Raw genomic sequence first — 17134 nt, 5'->3', positions numbered from 1 at the left:
TTCTAGTCATAAATAAGATTTAAGTCTATATTTGGGGCTTTCATTGGATTTCAATGTTAGTTATATAAACTGTAATATCAAAGATCTGTAAAATAGTTTTAAAGCATTTTTTCCTTATGATGTGGAATTCTATCAACACAACTGAAATATTTTTTCCAAGATAGTTTGATATAACCGACTCTTAAAACTGTCTTTGCCAGGCATATTAAAAAAAAACAGTATGATTTATTGTTCTAATAACATTTTGTTACTGTATTTAATTTTAGTAACATATATTGAAATACATTTAAAATTCTTATTCAATGAAGCTTGACTTTTTCATCCTTTTATTAATTTTGCTCAGCGGTAAAGAACCCACATGCAATGCAGAAGAGGTTGATGCAACTCAGTGGTAAAACACAGGCTTTGTGTATATGAGGCCCTGGGTTTGATCCCTGGGTGGGGGAGATTTCCTAGAGGAGGACACGGCAACCCACTCTAGTATTCTTGCCTGGAGAATTCCGTGAACAGAGGAGCCTAGGAGATGGGTGGGCCACAGTCCATAGCATTGCTAAGAGTCGGACACAGTTGAAGCAACAGAGCACACACAATGGAAGAGACACAGAAGGAACCGCAATTTCCATCTCTGGGTCGGGAAGATCCGCTGGAGTAGGAAATGGCAACCCACTCCAGTGTTCTTGCCTGGAAATTTCCATAGACAGCACATTGGGGTCGCAATCGAGTCAGAAAGGCCTTAGTGACTAAACACCAACATTAGCATATAAGCTCAATAGCATGTATAAACACAAATCATTATCTAAAAATAATTGTAAAACAATACTAAAACTTGCTTTTTTTTTTCTTTTAGGCACTAGTTATATGTATTTTGTAAATATTTGGCCTCAAACCTGACACTCTGTTAAGAGAAAAATTAAAATTGTCTTAAAAAGTTTTATGAATAGTTAACATGAGAAAACATTATGTTTTCTTCTTTTGAGAAAAAGACATTCTAATGCCAATACATGAAGAATTCCAACACATGAGCCTCTCTGGAGATCATATTCCTTCTCTCAATAGGCAGTATTTTTTTTTTGAAATGAAAATAAGAATATATTGATATTTTTCATCACATGGCTCAAAAGAACAAATCATTACAAATGCAGAAAAAGCATTAGTGAAAGTCAACCTATATTCATGATTCAGAAAACCCCAAACCCTTAACAAACCAGGACGAGACCAAGCCTTCCCTAATCTGATAAAATAGGTGTATCTACAGCAAGGGAATTCCCTGGCAGTCCAATAGTTAGGACACTACACTTCCACTGCAGGGTGCACCTGTTCTTCAAACTAAGATCCTGCAGGATCCTGCGTGGTGTGCAGGGCAGTCAAAACCAAACCAAATGGCAAAACCTACACCAAGCATCATACCTGTCAGTGAAAATGTACATCAGAAACAGGGCAACATCAGTACTGTATCTATTGACTCCTGCGCTAGAGCCTCACCAGAACAGAAAAACAAACAAAAAAGACAGCTTCTGGGAACAGCAGTGTTCATTGCTCTTGGGTCTGTAGGGCTTTAGCAGGAGACAGAAAGAGGAGAGGTCAACTAAGAGCAAGTCGTGAAGAGCAGGTGGGCAGAGATGGCTGGTGTGCAGAGTGGAGCCGAGGTCCCCAGCATCTCCAGGCCTGGGCGTCAGAGCTGGGGACAGAAAAGACGGAGGGGGTGGGGTGGCTGGCAGCTGACCAGGTGGGGGCTAGAGCTGAGAGGGCTGGGTGCTCCTAGGCACGGTGATGTGGTGCCCACCCTGGCACCCAGCGTGGGCAACTCCTCAGCTTCCTCCCACGGGGGCCGGCTTCCGCCACAGCCATCTCCACCTGTAAACATCTACACTCATCAGTACAAAAAGCATCTGCCTTTATTAAATAAAGCAGAGGTAGAAGACAGACGGTGGAAGAGGCCAGGGACCCCTCCTCCTAATTACAATATACAGATGTACCAACACAGACAGGATTGAGAAAAGGACAGGGACAATTCCGGGAACAGACTGAAGGGCAGAGAGAGGCAGCACCCTTCGAGAATGGTACTGGAGCCAAGGGTGGGTTGAGACCCGGGTCAGTGGCAGGTGTTCTGAGAGGTTATGCTCAAGTAGCTCAGAGATGAGGTCCTGGGCTCCTGTGGGCACATAATGGGGAACTTCAGTACCACTGTGATGATGCGCACGTATGTCTTGTTCCTTGTGGGAAGCACTCAGGAACGTCAAGGTCCAGCAACAGCTGGTAGGAGAGCACTCCAGTGTACCCCAGATCCACCTTCTCCCTCTGTGTGTGCGCCCCTCGGTCACCTCTGGGGAAAGGGGGACCGGCTGCTTAACACTGTCTTCCCCTCAAGGAGAGGGCATGCACCTGAGACAGTCAATTCCTAGGCAGGTTGATAAGAAGTCCGGGGTCCCCAAGGAGACAGGGGTCTGGAATTCTCAAGGAGGAGGAAAGGACAAACATCTTTTTTTTCTCTACCTTCCTTAGTCTCAGTCACATAAAACGTTTTTTTCTTTAAGCCCAGAACTGATGATTACACAACAAACTCAGTTTAAACTCTGAGCTAAGGAAATGGCAACCCACTCCAGTACTCCTGCCTAGAAAATCCCATGGACCATGGACAGAGGAGCCTGGCAGGCTCCATGGGGTTGCAAAGAGTCGGACACAACTGAGCAGCTTCGTTTTCTTTCACTTTCAAGGATAATATAACAACAATGTATCCTGCTTGAGGACAGTTTCTCCTTCCTGAAAACCTTCTGGCTAATCCTGTTATTTTAAAATGTAAATTATGGGAGTGGGTCTAGTAAGATCTTGACAACCTTGAGACATTCTTTTGACTTACTATAATAGCTAACTAAAAAAGTGTGTAACTCCCTTGCTAACACTAGCGAGGGGGGCACTCTCCGTCCCCCTTCTGATGTCTATGTTAGAAGCTTTCTCTGTGCCTATTCTTACTTGAATAAAACTCTGCTACACAAAAGCTCTTGAGTGATCAAGCCTGGTCCCTGGTCCCGAAGCTAAATCTTCTTCTTCGGAGATCAAGAATCTGACACTGTTCACGGTAAACTATCACACCGACCAGTTTATCAGCGCTCTTTGGAGTCCCAAGAGCAGATTCTCCGCTTTAAGTCTCTGTGAATCACCTGTTTCCCGCAGCAGTACATTAGAGCATCTGCCAGCTCCTCCACCATCCTGGCTGTTCGCTGCTCCTCCCCGCTTCCTCCCCACCCCGGGGAGAGGCAAACCCAGAATCAAGTAGATCCTTCGCTGGTTAGAGAAACTGTTGAGAAGCAAGACGTTGGGAGGCTGCCGATCTTCCTGCGCAGCTGGTGCTCCTCACCCTCCTTCTCTACCTGAGACTTGAAGAGGGCTTTGAGCGTCACGATGAAATGGCTTTTCTTCTTCCGAGCCAGGTACACATTTTCAAACTTGTTTTTGCCCAGAGGACGCCCAGTCCCAAAGTCATGGATGCGAAGAAACGCGTTGAGAAGTTGGGGGTCCCCCTGCTGTTCTCCACCACCTTCTGGCCAGGGAGCAGCTGTGGGCTGGACGTTGAAGCAGTTCAAGGGGACAGAAGAGATGGGATGACAAGCTTCTTCTGGAGAACCTCTCTGGGGCCGGTGTTCAGGCCAGGCTGAGCCGTCTGCTGGCCGTAGAGATGAGGGTAGGTGTTTTCCTTCTTGGCCGTCCTTAGAGGGTGAGAACTGGAGCCCATGGTACAACCTCCTCAGTGGTTGCTAGCAAATGACTGAACCTCTCCATAGGCAGTTTTTTTTTTTTTTTTTTTATTAGTTGGAGGCCAATCACTTCACAACATTTCAGTGGGTTTTGTCATACATTGATATGAATCAGCCATGGATTTACATGTATTCCCCATCCCGATCCCCCCCTCCCACCTCCCTCTCCACCCGATTCCTCCGGGTCCTCCCAGTGCACCAGGCTGGAGCACTTGTCTCATGCATCCCACCTGGGCTGGTGATCTGTTTCACCATAGATAGTATACATGCTGTTCTTTTGAAACATCCCACCCTCGCCTTCTCCCACAGAGTTCAAAAGTCTGTTCTGTATTTCTGTGTCTCTTTTTCTGTTTTGCATATAGGGTTATCATTGCCATCTTTTTAAATTCCATATATATGTGTTAGTATGCTGTAATGTTCTTTATCTTTCTGGCTTACTTCACTCTGTATAAGGGGCTCCAGCTTCATCCATCTCATTAGGACTGGTTCAAATGAATTCTTTTTAATGGCTGAGTAATATTCCATGGTGTATATGTACCACAGCTTCCTTATCCATTCATCTGCTGATGGGCATCTAGGTTGCTTCCATGTCCTGGCTATTATAAACAGTGCTGCGATGAACATTGGGATGCACGTGTCTCTTTCAGATCTGGTTTCCTCAGTGTGTATGCCCAGCAGTGGGATTGCTGGGTCATATGGCAGTTCTATTTCCAGTTTTTTAAGAAATCTCCATACTGTTTTCCATAGCAGCTGTACTAGTTTGCATTCCCATGAAGAGTGTAAGAGGGTTCCCTTTTCTCCACACCCTCTCCAGCATTTATTGCTTGTAAACTTTTGGATAGCAGCCATCCTGACTGGCGTGTAATGGTACCTCATTGTGGTTTTGATTTGCATTTCTCTGATAATGAGTGATGTTGAGCATCTTTTCATGTGTTTGTTAGCCATCTGTATGTCTTCTTTGGAGAAATGTCTGTTTAGTTCTTTGGCCCATTTTTTGATTGGGTCATTTATTTTTCTGGAATTGAGCTGCAGGAGTTGCTTGTATATTTTTGAGATTAATCCTTTGTCTGTTTCTTCATTTGCTATTATTTTCTTCCAATCTGAGGGCTGTCTTTTCACCTTACTTATAGTTTCCTTTGTAGTGCAAAAGCTTTTAAGTTTCATTAGGTCCCATTTGTTTATTTTTGCTTTTATTTCCAATATTCTGGGAGGTGGGTCATAGAGGATCTTGCTGTGATTTATGTCGGAGAGTGTTTTGCCTATGTTCTCCTCTAGGAGTTTTATAGTTTCTGGTCTTACATTTAGATCTTTAATCCATTTTGAGTTTATTTTTGTGTATGGTGTTAGAAAGTGTTCTAGTTTCATTCTTTTACAAGTGGTTGACCAGTTTTCCCAGCACCACTTGTTAAAGAGGTTGTCTTTTTTCCATTGTATATCCTTGCCTCCTTTGTCAAAGATAAGGTGTTCATAGGTTTGTGGATTTATCTCTGGGCTTTCTATTCTGTTCCATTGATCTATATTTCTGTCTTTGTGCCAGTACCATACTGTCTTGATGACTGTGGCTTTGTAGTAGAGTCTGAAGTCAGGCAGGTTGATTCCTCCAGCTCCATTCTTCTTTCTCAAGATTACTTTGGCTTTTCGAGGTTTTTTGTATTTCCATACAAATTGTGAAATTCTTTGGTCTAGTTCTGTGAAAAATACCGTTGGTAGCTTGATAGGGATTGCATTGAATCTATAGACTGCTTTGGGTAGAATAGCCATTTTGACAATATTGATTCTTCCAATCCATGAACACGGTATGTTTCTCCATCTGTTTGTGTCCTCTTTGATTTCTTTCATCAGTGTTTTATAGTTTTCTATGTATAGGTCTTTTGTTTCTTTAGGTAGATATACTCCTAAGTATTTTATTTTTTTTGTTGCAATGGTGAATGGTATTGTTTCCTTAATTTCTCTGTCTGTTTTCTCATTGTTAGTATATAAGAATGCAAGGGATTTCTGTGTGTTAATTTTATATCCTGCAACTTTACTATATTCATTGATTAGCTCTAGTAATTTTCTGGTAGAGTCTTTAGGGTTTTCTATGTAGAGGATCATGTCATCTGCAAACAGTGAGAGTTTCACTTCTTCTTTTCCTATCTGGATTCCTTTTACTTCTTTTTCTGCTCTGATTGCTGTGGCCAGAACTTCCAACACTATGTTGAATAGTAGTGGTGAGAGTGGGCACCCTTGTCTTGTTCCTGATTTCAGGGGAAATGCTTTCAATTTTTCACCATTGAGGGTGATGCTTGCTGTGGGTTTGTCATATATAGCTTTTATTATGTTGAGGTATGTTCCTTCTATTCCTGCTTTTTGGAGAGTTTTAATCAGAAATGAGTGTTGAATTTTGTCAAAGGCTTTCTCTGCATCTATTGAGATAATCATATGGTTTTTCTCTTTCAATTTGTTAATGTGGTGTATTACATTGATTGATTTGCAGATATTAAAGAATCCTTGCATTCCTGGGATAAAGCCCACTTGGTCATGGTGTATGATTTTTTTAATATGTTGTTGGATTCTGTTTGCTAGAATTTTGTTAAGGATTTTTGCATCTATGTTCATCAGTGATATTGGCCTGTAGTTTTCTTTTTTTGTGGCATCTTTGTCTGGTTTTGGAATTAGGGTGATGGTGGCCTCATAGAATGAGTTTGGAAGCTTACCTTCATCTGCAATTTTCTGGAAGAGTTTGAGTAAGATAGGTGTTAGCTCTTCTCTAAATTTTTGGTAGAATTCAGCTGTGAAGCCATCTGGTCCTGGGCTTTTGTTTGCTGGAAGATTTTTGATTATAGTTTCGATTTCCTTGCTTGTGATGGGTCTGTTAAGATCTTCTATTTCTTCCTGGTTCAGTTTTGGAAAGTTATACTTTTTTAAGAATTTGTCCATTTCATCCAAGTTGTCCATTTTATTGGCATAGAGCTGCTGGTAGTAGTCTCTTATGATCCTTTGTATTTCAGTGTTGTCTGTTGTGATCTCTCCATTTTCATTTCTAATTTTGTTAATTTGGTTCTTTTCTCTTTGTTTCTTAATGAGTCTTGCTAATGGTTTGTCAATTTTGTTTATTTTTTCAAAAAACCAGCTTTTAGCTTTGTTGATTTTTGCTATGGTCTCTTTAGTTTCTTTTGCATTTATTTCTGCCCTAAATTTTAAGATTTCTTTCCTTCTGCTAACCCTGGGGTTCTTCATTTCTTCCTTCTCTAATTGCTTTAGGTGTAGAGTTAGATTATTTATTTGGTTTTTTTTCTTGTTTCTTGATGTAAGCCTGTAATGCTATGAACCTTCCCCTTAGCACTGCTTTTACAGTGCCCCATAGGTTTTGGGTTGTTGTGTTTTCATTTTCATTCATTTCTATACATATTTTGATTTCTTTTTTGATTTCTTCTATGATTTGTTGGTTATTCAGAAGCGTGTTATTTAGCCTCCATATGTTTGAAGTTTTAACAATTTTTTTCCTGTAATTGAGATCTAATCTTACTGCACTGTGGTCAGAAAAGATGACTGGAATGATTTCAACTTTTTTGAATTTTCCAAGACCAGATTTATGGCCCAGAATGTGATCTATTCTGGAGAAGGTTCTGTGTGCACTTGAGAAAAAGGTGAAGTTGATTGTTTTGGGGTGAAATGTCCTATAGATATCAATTAGGTCTAGCTGGTCCATTGTGGCATTTAAGGTTTGTGTTTCCTTGTTAATTTTCTGTTTAGTTGATCTATCCATAGTTGTGAGTGGGGTATTAAAGTCTCCCACTATTATTGTGTTACTATTAATTTCCTCTTTCATACTCGTTAGTGTTTGCCGCACATATTGCGGTGCTCCTATGTTGGGTGCATATATATTTATAATTGTTATATCTTCTTCTTGGATTGATCCTTTGATCATTATGTAGTGTCCTTCTTTGTCTCTTTTCACATCCTTTATTTGAAAGTCTATTTTATCTGATATGAGTATTGCGACTCCTGCTTTCTTTTGGTCTCCGTTTGCATGAAATATTTTTTTCCAGCCCTTCACTTTTAGTCTGTATGTGTCTCTTGTTTTGAGGTGGGTCTCTTGTAGACAGCATATATAGGGGTCTTGTTTTTGTATCCATTCAGCCAATCTTTGTCTTTTGGTTGGGGCATTCAACCCATTTACATTTAGGGTAATTATTGATAGGTGTGGTCCCGTTGCCATTTACTTTGTTGTTTTGGGTTCACGTTTATACAACCTTTCTGCATTTCCTGTCTAGAGAAGATCCTTTAGCATTTGTTGAAGAGCTGGTTTGGTGGTGCTGAATTCTCTCAGCTTTTGCTTATCTGTAAAGCTTTTGAATTCTCCTTCATATCTGAATGAGATCCTTGCTGGATACAGTAATCTAGGTTGTAGGTTATTCTCTTTCATTACTTTCAGAACGTCCTGCCATTCCCTTCTGGCCTGGAGGGTTTCTATTGATAGATCAGCTGTTATCCTTATGGGAATCCCTTTGTGTGTTATTTGTTGTTTCTCCCTTGCTGCTTTTAATATTTGTTCTTTGTGTTTGATCTTTGTTAATTTGATTAATATGTGTCTTGGGGTGTTTCGCCTTGGGTTTATCCTGTTTGGGACTCTCTGGGTTTCTTGGACTTGGGTGGCTATTTCCTTCCCCATTTTAGGGAAGTTTTCAGCTATTATCTCCTCGAGTATTTTCTCATGGCCTTTCTTTTTGTCTTCTTCTTCTGGAACTCCTATGATTCGAATGTTGGGGCGTTTCACAGTGTCCCAGAGGTCCCTGAGGTTGTCCTCATTTCTTTTGATCCTTTTTTCTTTTTTCCTCTCTGCTTCATTTATTTCCACCATTTTATCTTCTACCTCACTTATCCTATCTTCTGCCTCCGTTATTCTACTCTTGGTTCCCTCCAAAGTGTTTTTGATCTCATTCATTGCATTATTCATTTGTAATTGACTCTTTTTTATTTCTTCTAGGTCTTTATTAAACATTTCTTGAATCTTTTCAATCTTTGTCTCCAGGCTATTTATCTGTAACTCCATTTTGTTTTCAAGATTTTGGATGATTTTTATTATCATTATTCTAAATTCTTTTTCAGGTAGATTCCCTATCTCCTCCTCTTTTGTTTGACTTGGTGGGCATTTTTCATGTTCCTTTACCTGTTGGGTATTTCTTTGCCTTTTCATCTTGTTTAGATTGCTGTATCTGGAGGGGGCTTTCTGTATTCTGGAGGTCTGTGGTTCCCTTTTATTGTGGAGGATTAACCCAGTGGGTGGGGTTAGACGATTGGCTTGTCAAGGTTTCCTGGTTAGGGAAGCTTGCGTCAGTGTTCTGGTGTGTGGAACTTGATTTCTTTCTTTGGAGAGCAATGGAGTGCCCAGTAATGAGTTTTGAGATGGGTCTATGTGTTAGGTGTGTCCTTGGGCAGCCTGTATGTTGATGTTCAGGGCTATGTTCCTGCGTTGCTGGAGAATTTGCGTGGTATGTCTTGCTCTAAAACTTATTGGCTCTTGGGTGGTGGTTGGTTTCAGTGTAGGTATGAAGGCTTTTGGACAGTCACTTATTACTTAAAGTTCCATGTAGTCAGGAGTTTTCTGGTGTTTTCAGGTTTTGGGCTTAAGTCTCCTGCCTCTGGATTTCAGTTTTATTCTTCCTGTAGTCTCAGGACTTCTCCAACTATACAGCCCTCCTTTCGAAGACAATGGGCTGCTTTTCTGGGTGCCTGATGACCTCAGCTAGCGATCAGAAGTTGTTTTGCGAAGTTTGCTCTGCGTTCAGTTATTCTTTTGATGAATTTGTAGGAGAGAAAGTGGTCTCCCCGTCCTACTCCTCCGCCATCTTGGCTCCTCCCCCATAGGCAGTTTTATAAATATTTTTAAACTGTATGTTGGAATTATTTTAGGCTTCCTCCTTGTTTTAGTGAACTTGACTTAGAAACATAAACATTTATTTACATAGACTGTTTTGCTTTGTTTATTAAAAATGTAAAATCATTTCTTAGGCATGGTTATGTTTCTAACACTATTTATTATACCCGTCTTTCTTCTCCTAGCTTCCTAAAACTTTTCCTGGACTGAAAGTTTGTCCCTTAGTAAATGATTTCAGGAAAGAACAAAGTTCGACTATTCAGTTCCTTTTGTACCAGAATGTTAGTCAGTGGACTGTAAGCCTTCTAGAAAGCCTAAAACATAATAATAACCAGACATCCCTACTCAAAGGCATTTGAAATTAGTTTTCTCCTGCATATACTTTTTATTGCAAAGGATCTGGTAGCTCAGATCATAAAGAGTCTGCCTGCAATGAAGACAGACTGCAATGGGTTTGATCGCTGGGTTGGGAAGATTCCCCGGAGAAGGAAATGGCAGTCCATTCCAGTATTCCTGTTTGGAGAAATCCCATGGACAGAAGAGCCTGGTGGGCTACAGTCCATGGGGTCACAAAGAGTCGGAAATGACTGAGTGACTAACTTTCACTTTCATGTACTACTTGACATTCTGTAATGCTGTGATTTGTAATAAAAAGATAATTTAAACATAGAAACACTTCCAGGATTAACATAGGATAGGACTGCATTGTTTTTCCCTTGCAGAAAAGCAGATGCCTTCTGTCAGTCCTAAAATTAAACTTAAGGCAGTTTCCCCCTAGAAACCCGTTTGTCTGCTATAAATGTGCATGACAATATTATCCTCATAAAGTATAATAATTAAAATCACAGAAAATTTATGGAATGGTGGCTTTTCCTCTGGATATTTAGTGTTTCTTTAAATAGCATAATTCCTTTTTAAAAAAATTATTAAAGTTTATAGAGCTCATTTAGTTGAATGAGATATTGGACTATTAAGTATCATTAAGAAAATAGATTAACACTGATATCAGGAGGCGAGTGTTTATAGTTTCTGAATGATATATTGCTTTTAATAAAATTGAAATAATTAATTTTCAAAGCACATTAGGACTTTCAAAATTAGAAGTCTTTCAACATTCAAGGTCATGGATATGAACCCTTGCTTTATGGTGTTTCAGCTGATTCCCAGGCCCTCTTTGTTTTATGCCTGAGGCTCCTGCATACTTATACAATTACTTATTTAACTATTTATTTACTTATTTATTTCTCTTTTCTTTGGAAAAATTTGGGAGTAAGAGGTTGTACCCATTGACTATTGTCCTCATGCACTCAGAACTAAAATCTCTCTACCCCAGTCTCAAAAAGATAGATTTTATGCAGTTCCCATGGAATTTCTGTTGAGTCTTATCTGGTAAAAAAACAACAAAACTGCCTAGAGTTTTTTTTTTTTTTTTTCTCAATATTTCTGTTAAATTGAACGTAGGGACTTGGCCATTTAATTGGCTTCAATGAGGTGGTTACTGAATCTCATTATTGCCAATTAAAGTTTTCCCTAAGAGACACTACAAAGGGGATCTTTGAAGTTGATTCCAAGTTTTAGGTAAAACCCTTCTGCTTAGCCACACCATACATACCAAAAAGTGAGATCTGTTTCTCGACATGTTGGACAGATGACAAAAAAGCAATTTTTTCAACTAAGTTCATTGTCTTACTATCTGAATGTTATTTAGTATAATTTTATATAATAAATGACTAGCAAACTTTTGACTGGTTTTTAGGTGTATTCTTGCCCTGTAATATCCGCCTCATTCCTTATAGTCAGGCATTGAATTTATAACAACTAAGGAGAATAAATCATCTTTGATTTAGATAAATAACATGTACAGGTTCGCCATGTATGGTTGTGCAGGTAGCTCACTGCACATGTGTACTTGGACAAGAAGCCATGTGGGGACTGATAGTCACCTTGGGTTTTACTCTTCAAGCCATTTGCCCTTGTAAAGTTATATCCTCCAAAGAAAGTCACTTTTTTTTTTCCCCCTAATTACCCAAAAGCTGTGACTTGGCTGTTATAGCCATTTAGTTTGAGAAATTCATGTAGTCATAGAAACATGTGATACATATTCTGAGGCTATGTCACTATCATATATCAGAAATAAACTGAGGCGTTAGCCCTAAGGAACACAACCTTAGATTTACTCCTTTAAATATATTACTTTAATATTATAAACATTGTATGCATAGAATTTTTTTTTTTAAATTTACAATAAGTACTTTTATCTCTGTGTTTTAAGTTCCATTTCTTTATGGGATTTTCATAGGATTTTGACAAATACAATTACGAAAAGCCATCAGAAATCAAGTAAGTGAAAATGACAATAGCATGAGATACTGTGCTATCAATAGGAAATTATTAGGTTGTACATTAAACTGCCATTTTTTTGTGTGGTTAAATATAGTCAAATGCCATTGCTTTCTTATGGTTCAATCTAATAATTGCTTAGTACTCAGTTGCTAAGTCATGTCTGACTCTGCAATCCCATGGACTGTAGCCTGCCAGGCTCCTCTGTCCATGGGATTTCCCAGGCATGAATACTGGAGTGGGTTGCCATTTCCTTCTCCAGTCTATCTCAATCTAAATAAAATGTTTCTAATGAAGCTCTTTCCCCAAACCATTTTCCTGACCTGTATCCCATCCTATGTCTCATGTTCCTTATCAAATTAAAGTAGTAGTATGAACCTCTTATTGATTGACATATTAGTCTGTTCTTTATTCATTAGTGTGCTTATTTCTTTCCTTAGTCAATATTTATTTACTGAATGTCTATTCTTCACCAATCAAAAATGTATAAATGGTGTACACATTCCTCTTTTAGGAAATATTCAAGTGTCTTTTTATGGAATGTCATTATGCTGACTCCAAATCTTCTGTTTTTGAATGTGAGATTTTGAGTGCAGGAGTTGATATAGATGTATAAGCAAAATGAAAATTTAGTTTGTTGAATAAAAGTGAAGAGCATGAGAATGGGGACTGTAGAGCCAGCAGTGTGTTTAGTCTAGGCTGACTGGACCGTATCAGAGATATCTTTATGCCTAAGAAGACAGAAAGTTAAGAGGTAATTTATTTTCCTCTTGAAGAGAGCATCTAGTAGCCCTACTGCACCCTGGTTCTCAGCCCTCATCACTCATCAGAATCAAATGAGGAGGCTCAAAAATATATCCTCAGACATCTGACTTTTCTGGTTTTAGGTTCTAGCATGACTTTTTTTTTTTTTTTTCAGGCTTCCAGGTTAAGTTACTGTGCAGTGCCGTGGAGACAGGCTTCTCTAGACCAAACCAACACATGAGGAAGGACACATGGCTTTAATTACTCAAGACACGGCCAATACTGAGAATGAGGAGGGCTTCATTCTAACAGATGAAATTTGCTGATTCTATTTTTATTCTAAAACAGTGGTAAAGATTGTTGGGCTTGTGATTGGAACAAGGTTAATGAAGAAGATCTAAGAAAGCTCCAAATATAAGAGAGGGCATATAGTAATATAAAAGCAAACTCAACAGCTTTTATAAGATAACATCATAGTTATTTAAATAGCCATTGATATATACATATAGTAAGGTAAAAAGGAATCTATTTTGATTACCATTTACTTTTGCTCAAAATAATTTTTGTAGCATAAATTTTAAGAATGGTTGTGTTTTCATAGAACAAACTATTTTGTTTATTATTTTAATGATTTTATTTGGGAGAATGGCTTTCCATTTGAGGCAGCATAATGCAAAAGAAGGACCAGACTCCTACACATGAGGCGACCTGGAATCTAGATTTTCCATGCATATACTAACTCTGGTTGTGTTGCTATGTCTTTCACCTCTTTGAATCTCATCTTAATTTTTAATGTGGGGAACACTACTTCTCCTGCTTGTATTAAAGAGAAGCACTCTTTACACTAAAAGACCTGTGTAAATAATGTAGCAAGAGGATGTCTATTGGCAGTTCTTATGCTTTGTTTTAAAACAGATGCACTGTGAAACCCCGTATTGTTCTGCCTTAGGCCCTAGTATGCTGTTTTAAGAAGCATATGGTGTCCCATGTTCCTACTTTCTTTAAACTACAATTGATTTGCAACATTATGTTAGTTTCAGGTGGACAGCAAAGTAAATCAGTTATACTTATACATATACATATATCCACTCTTTTATTAAAAATTCTTTTCCTATATAGGCTCTTACAGATTACTGAGTAGAGTTTCCTGTACTATGGAGCAGGTTCTTACTAGTTACCAGTTTATATACATTAGTGTGTATAGGTTGGTCTCAATCTCCCAATTTATTCCACCTCCCTTAACTCCATGGTAACCATAAGTTTGTCTTCTACATTTGTGACCCTACCTCTTTTTAAAATAAGTTCATCTGTACCCTTTTCTTATATTCCACATATAAGCGATATCATGACACTTGTCTTTCTCTGACTTACTTCACTCAGTATGACAATCTCTAGGCCCATCCATGTCGCTGCAAATGGCATTATTTTGTTCTGTTTTTATGTCTCTACTTTTGATAGCTACTCTACTGTTTGACCTCTCCATATTTGTAACTTAGAAAACCTTTCCCTCTACCCTTCCTTTTTTTGAAAGTGGAGCCAAAACTGTTTAAATTCACTAGTTATGAAACAGACTTCTTGGTGCAGTGGAAAGAGAATTCATTAGGAGTTGAAAGAAAATGGATTATTGTCTTAATTTTACCAGGTCCCTGTATGGTGACCATGGCCCAGTCTTGGCTTCTGGTCCTTGTTCCAAAGCAGTGTGGCTGAATGAGGCAAACTGAAATGCCTCCTCTTTTCTGAAATCCTATAATTCTCTTTGTGGGTTGGTTTACAGTTTTATTTTTGAAAAAAGCAATGCAAAACAATGAATGTTGTAAGTTATTTTTGTGTATAAACATCAAATCATATCATTGAATTTATTGTATGTTTTGTTCAGAAAACTATATTAGGCTTTATTGTTCTTTTCAAATTTTGCAATATGATTCACTAAAAGCATAATATATTTAATCTTAGCTATACACTGATATAAAATCAATATTCCATTTTGAGCCAAGTTTATGGAATTCCCATAAAATTTTACTTCCTGTATGGTTAAAAAAGAATGGAACTTCAACAAAGATGTGTTTATCTCAGTGGAATAAAATTTTATATAGGCAGGATAAAATGTTATTTTAATGTAATTTCACATATTGTGATATATTGAAAGTGAATGTAGTTTTATTTCTAGTACAAGTTTTTAAAACATGTCTTTCATTACAGATCACTATTGCTTTGAAATGCATTTTTTTCTTTTTTTTAAATAAATTATTTCTAAACAGCCTTTTAGCACACATTTCTGACAGATAGAGTCTTCAAAAGTGGCTCTGTGGTAAAGAATTCATCTGCTAATGCAGGAGACACAGGAGATGCAGGTTCGATCCATAGGTTGGGAAGATTCCCTGGAGGAGGAAATGGCAACCCACTCCAGTATTCTTGACTGAAAAAATCCCACGGACAGAGGAGCCTGGCGGGCTACAGTCCATTGGGTAGGGAAGAGTTGGACATGATTGAGCAACTAAGCATGTTGTGGCTGATAGAATTCCTATTTTTAAGACATTAAGAAATCAGAGGATATAAGGCATTTGTCCAGATATATGGTACAAAGATTGCCAGGAGAAATATCAATAACCTCAGATAGGCAGATGACACCACCCATATGGCAGAAAGTGAAGAAAAACTAAAGAGCCTCTTGATGAAAGTGAAAGAGGAGAGTGAAAAAGCTGGTTTAAAGCTCAACATTCAGAAAACAAAGATCATGGCAACTGGTCTCACCACTTCATGCAAATAGATGGGGAAACAGTGACAGACTTTATTTTTTTGGGCTCCAAAATCACTGTGGATGGTGATTACAGCCATGAAATTAAAAGATGCCTGCTCCTTGGAAGGAAAGTTATGAGCAACCTAGACAGCATATTAAAAAGTAGATAAATTACTTTGCCAACAAAGGTCCATCTAGTCAAGGCTATGGTTTTCCCAGTAGTCATGTATGGATGTGAGAGTTGGACTATAAAGAAAGCTGAGAGCTGAAGAATTGATGCTTTTGAACTGTGGTGTTGGAGAAGACTCTTGAGAGTCCCTTGGACTGCCAGGAGATCCAATCAGTCCATCCTAAAGGAGATCAGTCTTGAGTGTTCATTGGAAGGACTGATGCTGAAGCTGAAACTCCAATACTTTGGCCACCTGATGTGAAAAGTTGACTCATTTGAAAAGACCCTGATGCTGGGAAAGATTGAGGGCAGGAGGAGAAGGGGATGAAAGAGGATGAGACGGTTGGATGACACCACTGACCCAATGGAGATGAGTTTGAGTAAACTCCGGGAGTTGGTGATGGACAGGGAGGCCTGGCGTGCTGTGTTCTATGGGGTTGCGAAGAGTTGGACACGATTGAGCAACTGAACTGAATTGATGGTACAATGACAAAACTGAGGTACTCTTGAAGGCCAGGGCAAAAAAGCTAGCTTCTGGAGGAATCCTTTCTTCTTGTCACACTTTCATGGATTCCATGAAGAGAATTGTTCATAGGTGCAGTTAAAGCTCAGGATGGTAAAACATTAATAGGAGGGTGTAAATAAGCCATTAGGGCAAATATCTTGGTTCTTCTGTTATTTTCATGGAAGGTTTATATTTGAACATGACTTTCCATCCTTTTGAAGTGGTATAGCAAAACTGTCAAAGCCTTGGTCTGGGGTAAGGGTCCAGTTGGATTGCTAAGTTTGTACTGATTTTAAGTCCAGGCCCTCTTGTTTTAAGGGGCCCGGTGGGTATTTGTGTTCAGTCTGTTTCAGCAGGAAACTACTCTATTGTTTATGTCAAAACACTGCTGGGAATCAGTTATCCTTTAAGTGTCTGCATGTCTTGAGAGCAGAGGCATGAGTGCCTTTGCTCTGGACCATCTCTTCAAAGATGCTGGCATGATGAAAACAGCTTTGGAAGATACAGTCTATCTTAGGAGCAGAGAGCAAATTTCTTTACTGTCTGATGTAAGAAAAATAATATATCTCTCTAAGGTAATGACCAACCATTTCTTGCAGTCTATTACAAAAGATTTGGGTTCCCTAAACTCAAGGTTCCACTTCTGTAATACAACCCATTCTTCTTTCTGTTGCATAAAGGAGTCTTGCTTTTTCAAAGTACCAGTTACCTCTGGAAACTCAGCTATTGTCATGACTTACAAAACTGTCTTACTACTTTCCATTTAAGATGTCAAACTAGGCATAATTCTCATCTTCCCTCTTTTACCAAGGACTATTTCAATGACTTAAAAATTGAAAAGAACTATTGCAACATAGATCAGGAAGAAGGCCATCAAATCACCACACATGTGGATACATTTCTAGAAGGCAAAAAACTAATGAGATTAAAAAAAGCCAACCACAGTCCAGAATATTCAGAAGAGAAGGCCTCATAATGTAGACATCTTTGTTGGCAGAATCATAGAATAAGTTCAGCTTTAAAGCGG

At 38.8% G+C, this 17134-nt stretch overlaps 1 pseudogene; it reads right to left on the bottom strand.

Moving 5' to 3' along the window:
- Positions 1 to 3084: 3084 nt before the first annotated feature.
- On the bottom strand, positions 3085 to 11251 carry LOC133046631 (aurora kinase B-like; annotated as a pseudogene).
- Positions 11252 to 17134: the final 5883 nt, after the last annotated feature.

This window comes from Dama dama, chromosome 25 (genome assembly GCF_033118175.1).
Source record: "Dama dama isolate Ldn47 chromosome 25, ASM3311817v1, whole genome shotgun sequence".
Taxonomy (NCBI): domain Eukaryota; kingdom Metazoa; phylum Chordata; class Mammalia; order Artiodactyla; family Cervidae; genus Dama; species Dama dama.
Note: the sequence above shows the minus strand (reverse complement) of the source record. Positions and strands in the feature narration are given on the sequence as shown.